This window comes from Ictalurus punctatus, chromosome 5 (assembly GCF_001660625.3).
Source record: "Ictalurus punctatus breed USDA103 chromosome 5, Coco_2.0, whole genome shotgun sequence".
NCBI lineage: Eukaryota > Metazoa > Chordata > Actinopteri > Siluriformes > Ictaluridae > Ictalurus > Ictalurus punctatus.
Genome location: NC_030420.2, coordinates 32,068,748 through 32,077,404, shown reverse-complemented (window position 1 = coordinate 32,077,404; position 8,657 = coordinate 32,068,748).

Below are 8,657 nucleotides of genomic sequence, written 5' to 3'. Positions count from 1 at the left end.
GCAGTCTCTTTATCTTGTCTCTCTGTCTGACCTTCTCCCTCTTCACTCTCTCTCTCTCTCTTTCTCACTGTCGCACGCTCTCGCCATTAACGTCTCTCACTTTTACTCTCCTTTCTTGCTATCCCTCTGTTCCCCATTTTCTTTCTTTCTTTCTTTCTTTCTTTCTAATGAACTTTCCTTGTGAACTTGTTTCTGGGTGTGTGTATATGTAAGTAATAAATCATCGTGGGATTGTGCAGTTAAATAAAACTTAATCAGTGATCATTTTCCTATTACTGCAAGAACTGGAGTGTTTTCTTCCACTTATACCAAACCACAAAAAAACCACACTATGCCAAAATAGTAAAGACACCAGTGTTGTAGTGACGTTACTATTTCAGCACGATAGAATCCTGTTCGCTTGCTTTTCAGTCTCGTTCTCCATCACTTTCTTCTGATTGGCTGCGGCTCCTGCCGATCGTCTGACTTCTTTAGTGCCGGATGACGTTTGCTGTATCTGAGTACAAATTCCCTGCCAATTTTGGGCCAACACCTTTGACACCGTGCTGACGTTGAATGACTATTGTGCTACTCTGATTGGCTGACTTAACAATCATGTTTTTTTGTTTGAAAATCTATGCACTCTTGTAACATATTCATTAATTAATAACATTTGTTGGACTATCGCATGGACGTACTCATTAGTGTCGACTAATGAAGACCTTCTGACAAATCTGAATAGAGAGGAGAGTGCCATGTGTAATATATTTCTGTCCCTCCCTTTCAAGCTGTTCCTCCTTCTCCCTTTCTCCTCTATCTTTCTCTATACCCCCCTCCTCCCCCCCTCTCTCTTTCTGAATATGGGTTAGAAATGGCTGGCCATATGGCAGTCGCAGGTGTAGCAGCTCTAGCGCGCTTCCATATCCAGCGTTTTCAGCCGTCATGCACAGACAGTCTGAAGGACATTACGTGCTCTTTGTACAAGGCAGTGAATCCTGTTGAGTAAATGGACTATAAAACTTAAAGCGGCCACGATCAAAGATGAACGTAGCCGGGGTTTTTTTTTTTTTTTTTTTACTACCACGTTCAGTGTGTGCCAGAGCCTTTTTAGCATTTCTGAACAAGTCTGTAGAAAGAGGAATATTGAGACGGAATATTAAGAGAGGATAATGATGCACAAAATCCCCTTTTCATCCGCACTTGAAGGCACGCCTCATTTAGTAAAAAGTGTTCGGCGTGTGTTTGACATTTAATTATTATCTCTACTGATGGTCACCCTGAAATCATTTACAGTCTCATTGACAGGAACGACATCATAATATAGTGTAATAAAGACGGTAAGAAATGTTGGGGGGTTTTTTTATTTTATTTTATTTTTTTACATTCTATGATCTGTCAAAGTCGTATAACGTTTCTTCATGCAATACAATGGTGCTATAATGATGAGAATAAAAGTCATCATTAACATTCACATTCACATTCGACCACTTCAGAACATACACCTTTGTTGGTTTAATCACATGTAATTGGCTATGGTGTGAACCCAGATTGACCAATCACGATCCTGGATTTTTTTCCCCCTGCTTCTTTAGCTAGTTGTTTGTCCAGATTTCTACACTCTGAGTTTAGGGCTATTGAAGTGACGTGCTGGAGGTACTGCTCAGATTAAGCATCACATCTGGGGATATTTATTTATTGTAACTGACTTTTATACAAGAGCATATATATATATATATATATATATATATATATATATATATATATACGGTATGCACGACACAGATTTATCATGTTCCCTTTTCCGTTTAACTTCACGTAACTTTTTTGTTGTTGTTATAGTCACAATTGCACCGAAAGCATGATGAATTAGCTCAGCCGTTAGCAGTGTTAGGAAATATTCATTAGGTCTTATTAAATTTTCATGCTAACTGCCTTTAAATGCGAAATGTGGAAGAGTCCTTGCATCACGAGGACATAACTTAGAGGTAATATATTCGGACACACACATACAAACACACACGCACACGCACGCACACACAAACACACAGAGGACATCTGAAATGTCAGTGCGGTACTGACAGGAAGGCAGACGACAATGTGTGTGTACAGTATGTGTGTGATTAACTTTAGGAATCTACAGAATCAGTGAAAAAACACACTTCATGATCCCGTGATCCTGTCTAAAGGATTAGCCTTATGACATGAAGAAAATCCCATGTCTCATGCAAAATAATTAGGATTCATTTGCTTTTACATGATGGAAATAGAGAGTTGTTAGTTGGTCCTGTCAGAGAACTGATATAAATGGTGGAGGCAACTTGCTTCCCCTGTACGTGTCTAGTGTATCATGAACTCAGGACACTTCCCTTCCCTGCCATCAGAGGGTGCAGTCACCAGCTTACTTGTACAACCTCTGCAATGGCTTCCTCATTTTGGACTGTTTTAGCATTTTATGTTTATATTTTAGCATAGTCGTTGGCTCATTGAGAAGTCCTGCCATCCCTAGTATGTTCCTTTGTTGATGAATTCTTTGGATTATCATTCAGCCTTGTTTATGTTGCTGGCTGTGTTTCTGACCCTTGACCTTCAGTTTGGATTTTTCTACTCTATTCCTGTCTCTAGATCTGTACTAAATACTTCTTTGCACATGGATCCTAACTCTGCCTCTGAGTCCCGTATGTTACATGCAGATGCTGCTTCTGCCATCCTGTGGCCCACAATCTTATGCTCTTACCTTCCTGAGGCCCATAAATGTCTGCTCTTACTATCCAGATTTCCACCAACACCTTCTTTGCCACTAGGAGGCCCATGAAGGCCTAGTCCTGCCATCCTGAAAACAATATGCTCCACCTCATATAATCCTGAATCCTATGAGTTATTGCACCTGCCAACCACATGCACAGAACATCCGTCATCTACAAAACAATCTTTTGCTTCTACCATCTTGAGGCCAACAACCTCTTAATACTGCCACTCTGAAGTCCACGTGCTCCTGTTCCTGTCATCCTCAGGCCCCCAAATTTCTACTCATACTATCCTGAGTCCCACAAGCTCCTGCTCATGCCATACTGAAGCTCACAAGCTCCTGTCCCTGCACGTATGAGGACAAAAGGTCCCTCTCATACCATCTTGAGGCCCACAAACTCCTGCTTTTACAATCCTGAGCTCAGCAAACTCCTAATCCTACCATCCTGAAGCCCACAAGCTCCTGCTCCTACCATGTTCAGGCCCCCAAATTTCTACTCACGCTATCCCGAGTCCCACAAGCTCCAGCTCACACCATCCTGAGGCACACAAACTTGTGCTTTTGCAATCCTGAGGTCAACGAGGTTCTGCTCCTACCATCTTCCGGCCCAAAAGTTCCTACACTCACTATCCAGAGACACATCAGGTACTGCACCTACCAAGGTTCTATTACTGCCATTCTGAGACCCATAAGCTTCTGCTCCTGTCATCCTGAGGGTCGCATTCTTTGTCATTGTTTCTGCCATTATGAGGTCCGCAAGGTCCTATTCCTCTCACCCTGAAAAAAAACAAGTTCCTGCTTATATCATGCTGAGGTCCACAAGCTCTAGAGCCCATTTCTCAATATAGTTTAATATGCTTCTATATATAATCAATGCAATGAAAAGCAGTATGTTATTGTTGAGTGAGTGGTCAACAATATGATCTGTAAATTGAGATGAACTGTATACAAAATGAATAAATGTTGTGAATAAATAACAATATACACGTCCAACAATGGAATCGAATACATGGACTTCTCAGTGCACTTCAAACCACTGAATTAGTACACAAGCCTTTGTGTGATACCAGTATGAAATAATGTTTATTAAGGTAGGTCATTGAATTATTTATATACAACAGTGTGAAAGGATGAGGCGTGAAAGTGGCTAGAAAAGTCTCCGATGTTGTCATCAGTGTATGAGTGTTCGACTCCAAAACCCATAACAGCAGGCAGTGTGGGACCGAGAGGCTCCAATTAAGAACTGAAACGCATAGGAGATACGGTTCTTATTTTGTCGCTTCAGCTTTGTCTACCACGAGGGCCTCTGTATTTGCGGTTGCAGGATCCCAAGAGTGTCTCCAGGGCCAGCTTCACAAAGGCCTGGAAGTTATTGCTTCTCTCCCTTCGGCTGTCCTGCGAGAGAAGACACAAAGACAGATACCTTCACAAGGCAGGTGCAAGAAAAAATCTCCTGCATAACCGACAGCCTGGGAAATTTACAACTAAGGTATTGTGTTGTTCATTTCCTTTTCCCATCTTCCACTAATGATCCAGTTACTTCTTTGCTTCTAAACGTCATTTTAAACCATTAAAAAAAAAAAATCATCTATGTTGAATTAAATAATGCAAAGAAATATGTATATACATAAATTTGCAAAGTGGAAACTCTTCCATGTCCATCTTGCAACGTCCGACTATCACGGATACTACACTTTTAACAAAATCGTTCAAATTGTTCGCGTATTAGAATGGTAAGATCAGTTATTTCTATTTACTACAGTGTTTAATGCTGTATCTCGCTACTACAGTAAAACTACTATGCTGTCATTTACAGTAAGTAAGTTAGCATGGAGTTAGCCAGCTAGTTGGTTGCTAGTAAACTTATTAGAGGCAGTGTCAGAGTCTCTATTTGCATCATCGTATTGCAAGAGATTTATTTAACAGTAGCCAAACCTTAATCAAAACCATAACCATCACAATTTTGTTCATAACCAACAAGTTAGCTAGCTATCTAGCTTAGCATGAATGTTTTATAGCTACAAAGTTCCAGTTACTACATCAAACCCTTTAATAATTAGCATATTTGACTTAGTCAAAGCTTTTGTGACGGCACAAACCGAGCACATATTAAATCATTTTTAAAATGAAACTCAGAGCTGTGGTAATAAATAAGTAAGTAAGTAAATAAACAAACAAATAAATAAAAGATCTGTTAAAAATCTGAATAAGCTATTTCAAAGGAGTTAGCCATTTTAGAATCAGTTGTAAATCCCGAATTACATTACATACTTTTCACATGTATTATTTCATGATTATGTATGAAGACTTTATACCAAGTCCTAGGTGTAAAAGATCTGTTTAATCTGAATAAACTGAATAATCTGATCTGTTTAATCTGAATAAGCTATTTCAAATGAGTTTAGCCATTTTAGAATCAGTTGTAAATCCCGAATTACACTACATACTTTTCGCATGTATTATTTCATGATTATGTATGAAGACTTTATACCAAGTCCTAGGTGTGGTTTGTGAACGAGTCGACTCATTGAGCCGACTCTTTTAGCTGTACTTTGAGAGCCGCGTGTGCTCGCATAGGCTATACAGTATGAGATATTCTTTTCTTCTTTGTTTGCGCATGTAGACAAAACATATCATTTTTGCTGTGTAATTTGGAAAGCTCTTTTCTGTGTCGGAGCTGTTGGTTAGCGTGAGTTCATTCATCCTTCAGTTTGAAGTCACATTTTGTTCATTAAATCAAATAAAAACGAATCACTGATTATTCTACCCAAACGGCGCACTTGCGTCATCATCAGTCATAAAATACGTGAGGTGTGTCCTTTACGTTATCGCCGACTTTGTGCAATTGAGGACAAAATAGCAGTGAGTCATTTGGGAGTCAAATGAGTCGACTCTTATTCGGCTCGCTGAAAAGAACTGATATTCCCATCACTAATATTTGGTTCATCCTCAGGCTTCATAATTTCCTAGAATGATCTGCTGCGTATCCTATATTGAAATTGTATGGCTTTTTCATATTATATTATCAATTTGTTTTAATAAGCAACCAAGTGTATACACACACACACACACACACACAAACATATATATATATATATATATATATATATATATATATATATATATATATATATATATATATCAATAAAATATCAATCCAATTTGTCCTGATGTGCTGCAGTGCAGTCGATGCTTACCTCCTTGCTTCGTGTTGTCATCTGCTTTCTGATCACCTTTCTTCGGCTGATCTTTAGGACTCTGAGGTGGCTATGCAGTGAAAATAAGGACACAAGCTGCTATTTAGCATCACCAGTAAATGTAATTCTTTTATATAATTGTACATGAGCATGGGAGTGTTCAGCATGGCTGGCTGAAAAGAGCTGACTCTGAACTGCTGCCTTCTAAAGCAATCTGGGGATTAATTTACCACTGGTGATGAACTGTTAGGGAGAATGTGCTGTGTGGGCAGAGACGTTTAATATGCTGTAGCTGTTTACCTTGGTGGTGGATTTCTTGTCCGACTTGTTACCTGTAAAGAATTTTGAGGGGGGGGAAAAAAGAGAAAAGACACGACATGAGAGCGAACTTAAAATCATCTTGTGAAGCTCAGATTGTTCATCATCCATGGTTTAAAATATATGTATCGTTATGAAAAGTTATGAAGAGTTTCCTCATTCTCTAAAAAATAATCCCAGAGTATACCTTTTTTAGGCATTTTGGCTATGCTCCAATGTTTGTACGTCCCTCTTTGAAAATGCAGTACGAGCCCTGACCTGCTTTGCACATTTATTGCTTTGGACGGTGAATGGCTCCGCTCCTGGGGCCCCTTCGGGAAAAAGCGCAGGGAAAAATTTCAAAGAAAAAACAAAAAAAAAGAAAAGTCAGCTGCGGCTCGGCAAGGCCCTGGCTCTTTCCTCTGCTGAGCTAAGGTCAAACCGTGCACGACCGGCCAACTATTGTACACCTAATCCTTTCTTATTGTTATTAACATGATGGATGTTTCGTTCATATTGCTTACATTGTACTGAAAAACAAAACAGAGTGCAAATGATCAACTGGAAAGAGAGCTCCTGGGGGGGAAATGTACGTTTTATGCATCTTGATACCACTACACTGTCTCACGACGCTGTTTCTACAGCAACAAGGTTTTAACATTTTTTTTTTTAAGGAGTCTCCAGTGTCAAAGGTAAAATCTGTAGCTTTACACTATAATGACTGTTTACAGCTGCTATAACTCAAGTGATAACAGGAACTAACTTGTTTCACGGACGTTCTGCAACATTACACGTGACGCTAAACGGATGAAAAGCATGATATGTGATGTGATCGATGTGATATGAGAGATTAGACACTTCAGGACGGGCTGTTATTAGGAAAATAATCGACTTCGGTGTAGTAAGAGTAACTCCGCTTCTCATCATTGATTATTTTCCTACAACAGCACACCTCTAAAAGTGTTTATTATAAGTCTATTATACCATCCTGGATATTTAATACACTAGTACAGTGTGTGTTTAATTAATATTTTGGCTGAGCCTTAAATAATCTATAAGCTATGAATAGTTATATACAGACCAGGACAGTGTTTTTGCTTGGCCAATAGAATAAACGCTACAAATAAGTCTTTTAGCGTTTATTTCAGTCACATATTTCAAGAGAAATACAGGGTGTAACTGTGGCGTCATTCATGTCCAGGCCTTTAAAAATTATATAGGATACAGAGGTTTTAATGAAATTATGGATTGTAGTATAATCTTCATTTGATATGTACAAATAGACATAAATCTTAATCACACTAAAAGAAAAATATTATTCGCCGCCAAAGATTTGGCCAAAATACCTTGTTCGTCAGTGATTTCACGTTCACTGTAAACTAAAAAAAAAAAGTGCTGAAAATTTCCTGAACTTCTCTTTGAGACAACTTGTACAATGTCGCATTCCATCCATCCATCCATCCATCCAAGGATCTCAGGGGATCCTGGAGCCTATCCCAGGGATCTCGGAGTTCAAGGTGGAGCACACCCTGACCGAGGTGCCAACCCATCGCAGGGCACAATCACACACTAGTGAAAATTTAGAGATGTCAATCAGCCTACCATGCATGTCTTTTGACGGGAGGAGGAAACCAGAGAACCCAGAGGAAACCCCGAAGCACGGGGAGAACATGCAAACTCTATGCACGCAGGACGGGGGTGGGATTCAAACCCCAACCCCGGAGGTGCGAGGCAAACGTGCTAACCTCTAAGCCACAGCGCACCTAATATCATTGTAAAATTTAAAATAGAAAACATTTCAAACTTGACGTGCACAAAGCTACGCCACTGGAAAAGAACATTACACTACAAGTATACAGTAAACACTGCTAAAAGCAATCATAAAATGATCAAGCATGTCTTCGGACAATCCTTTTAACCAGATTCTCTCCTTCCGGATTTTCCTTCCTGATACTTATTCTGTGTGCATGTAGTGTTTATTCGTGTGATCGTTTTCCCCCTCATTTACAGCCTTGTTAAACATCCTGCTGATGAAAAATGTACAGAGAGGTCCAGCGAGTAACTGCAGTGTAATGGGGCAATAAATGTAGACATAAGGGGTGGGGGAAACGATTCAGGCTTTATAATTTTATAGCTGCTCCTCACCGTTTAAATCTCTTTTATTTTCTGTCTGATCTGCAGAATGACATCAAATCATCTGTCACTTTAGTGGAATCGCAATTACTGCTCTGTTAGGCACTCAAAGGTTTTAATGACTCGTTTAAGGTATCTCGTTTCATCTCGTCTAGGATAGACGTAACACGTCTCAAAAAAGATGGGACGGGGCAACAAAAGGCTGGAAAAGTAAGTGTTACTAAAAAGAAATGGTTGGAGGTTGATTGGCAACAGGTCAGTATTATGATTGGGTATAAAAAGAGTATCTTAGAGATGTTCTACTG